General features: G+C 36.9%; 2 protein-coding genes across 2 annotated transcripts in view; one reads left to right on the top strand and one right to left on the bottom strand.

Annotated features, from left to right (window-relative positions):
• LOC106868831 (cytochrome P450 3A7) overlaps positions 1–2,513 on the bottom strand; it is a 388,137-nt gene that overhangs the window by 123,958 nt on the left and 261,666 nt on the right. The gene's annotated exons all lie outside the window — the stretch shown is intronic.
• The window catches only part of LOC106868827 (cytochrome P450 3A31-like), a 90,100-nt gene that overhangs the window by 67,732 nt on the left and 19,855 nt on the right, over positions 1–2,513 (top strand). The gene's annotated exons all lie outside the window — the stretch shown is intronic.

Genomic DNA, 2,513 nt, shown 5'->3' with positions numbered 1-2,513 from the left:
CGAAATTTCCCCAAGACACCTGACGAAGGTTGGAGGGTATCTCAGCCGAAACGTTGTGTTAACAACAAACAAGATGAGGACAAATATTCGTCAAATGTAAATAATGTAAATAATGTCAATAATTCCTCATCTCTTAAATATAGAACTGTATATATATATATATATATATACAGTTCTATATTTAAGAGATGAGGAATTATTGACATTATTTACATTATTTACATTTGACGAATATTTGTCCTCATCTTGTTTGTTGTTAACACAACGTTTCGGCTGAGATACCCTCCAACCTTCGTCAGGTGTCTTGGGGAAATTTCGAACCTGGGTTCTCATTCCTAACGATGTTACTATTATTATATTATCATTATTAATACTATTATTAATCAGGTCGCTGCCGTTATTCGAACTCGGAATCTTGGGGTTAGTAGCCCGCGCTCTTAACCACTACGCCATATGCCCGTGGGCATAAATAATGTAAATAATATATATATATATGTAAATAATGTATATATGTATGTAAATAATGTATATATATATGTAAATAATGTATATATATATATATATATATCCTGATATATATATCCTGATGTATATATATATATATATCCTGAAGTATATTTCCCATCTAAATGCGATTAACTCCTAAGGGTCGATGCTACAGTTGCTTGTAGCCCCAGGAAGAATCTCCTCCAGATGGCTATTGACACACTATCTGTGCCCTATCAGTATTTGCAAAGGGAAGTCATCGTTGTCATCTCCGACCGGATGTGATACACACGGATCCGGGTTTATGGGTATTTACCCGTCATCAGCATGTGACAACCACCGGTTGGCGATGGGAAGTGGTTCCCAATGCAAATATATATACTTTTTCCCTGTGTAAATACCGATAGGGCACAAATAGTGGTGTGCCAATAGCCAGCTGGAGGAGATGTTTTCCTGGGGCTACAAGCTACAGTAGCATCTACCCTTAAGGGTTAGCTACATTTAGGTGGCAAATATATTTCACGATATCGTGCTGCTGCTGTTTATACCTCGCTCAGAGATTTATTGTTGCTTGTTTACATTTTTCGAGATCAGTGAATTTTCGTCACTGGAAAAAGTATATGTATTTGCATTGACAACTCTTCCCATCGCCAACCGATGGTTATCACACGCTGATTACGGGTCAATAGCCAGAAACCTGGGTCCGTGTGTATCACGTCAGGCTGGAAATTGGAACGATGACTTCCGTTTGCAAATACTGATAGGGCACAGATATTGTATCAATAGCCAGCTGGAAGACATGTCTTCCTGGCGCTACAAGCTACAGTAGCATCTACCCTTAAGGGTTAATCGCATTTAGATGGCAAATATACTTCACGATGTCGTGAAGCTCAGATATTTCTTATTGCTTATATATATATATATATATACCAGACTAGCCGAGAACGTCGGGTAACTGACATTTGAAGTTATTAAAAAATGAAGCTGATTTCACCATTCATTCAAATGAAAGTTAATTTCATGATAATTCAGTTAAATATTTCACTTCGTTCGTGTAATCATAGGTCTGGTTCATGTTGAAGGTTTTATTGATTATTTATCAGGAATGTCTTTCCTGTTCCACCTTCAGCGTCAATGTAAATCAATGCAGATGTGTTCCTCTCTAAACCGTGATAAACGAAGTCGTACACATGTTTTTGCTCATTATTCAATAGAGAGTCCCTCTCTTCTATAAATTGTCGCTGCTCTTCTCTGTGGCATTAGAACTCAGGCAATAACACCAAATTGCCAACATCGTGATTAGGGACAATACTATTTGGCGTTGGCAAGTTAACGTCTCTGAGATTCTTGTTCCGGTCGCTAAGTTTGTCTTCAAAATACTGAAAACATTGATCATAATGTCCCTTGCTAATCAAAAGGTTAGTTTCTTCCTTTTCAGGATTATGTTACTTTTGGAGTATTTTCCATTGTGCGCCGTTTTGGCTACTTATGAAGGTACCCAAAAAAACCGTGTATATCGGGAATCCGTGGTCCGATTTACGCAAAACTTGTTTTATTCCGTTTGTAGTCACATTTCAGGGGTTACTTCTTTCCAGAATATCTTCCCATTATGCGCCGGTTTGGCTGTATTAAATTACAGACAAGCATGCAACCAAGCAACCAAACATAGAGTTTTAGTAGTATAAAAATATGTGTAGAGAGATGTATGTATGTATATATGTATGTATGTACGTGTGTACACGTGCATCTGTGTGAATGGTGTTGGTATAAGAATCCTGTTAATAGAGCATTTATTTAATTGCTAGCGGACAGGCTACACCAATTCTAAAATGACATACTCCAATATGACGTTGATATTTTTCCTTATAATTACAAAATTGCGCAGTCACAGGAAATAAATTCTAATTGACTATAAAACTGAAGGTCAGGGTGTCATAGTACATATGCGCATATGTGTGTATGTAAGTTTGTGTATGTACATAAAGATTCATCTCTCTCTCTCTCTCTCTTTCTGTATATATATATAT

This window comes from Octopus bimaculoides, chromosome 26 (genome assembly GCF_001194135.2).
Source record: "Octopus bimaculoides isolate UCB-OBI-ISO-001 chromosome 26, ASM119413v2, whole genome shotgun sequence".
Classification (NCBI taxonomy): Eukaryota; Metazoa; Mollusca; class Cephalopoda; order Octopoda; family Octopodidae; genus Octopus; species Octopus bimaculoides.
The sequence above is the reverse complement of the archived record's forward strand: the minus strand, read 5'-3'. Positions and strand labels throughout refer to the sequence as shown.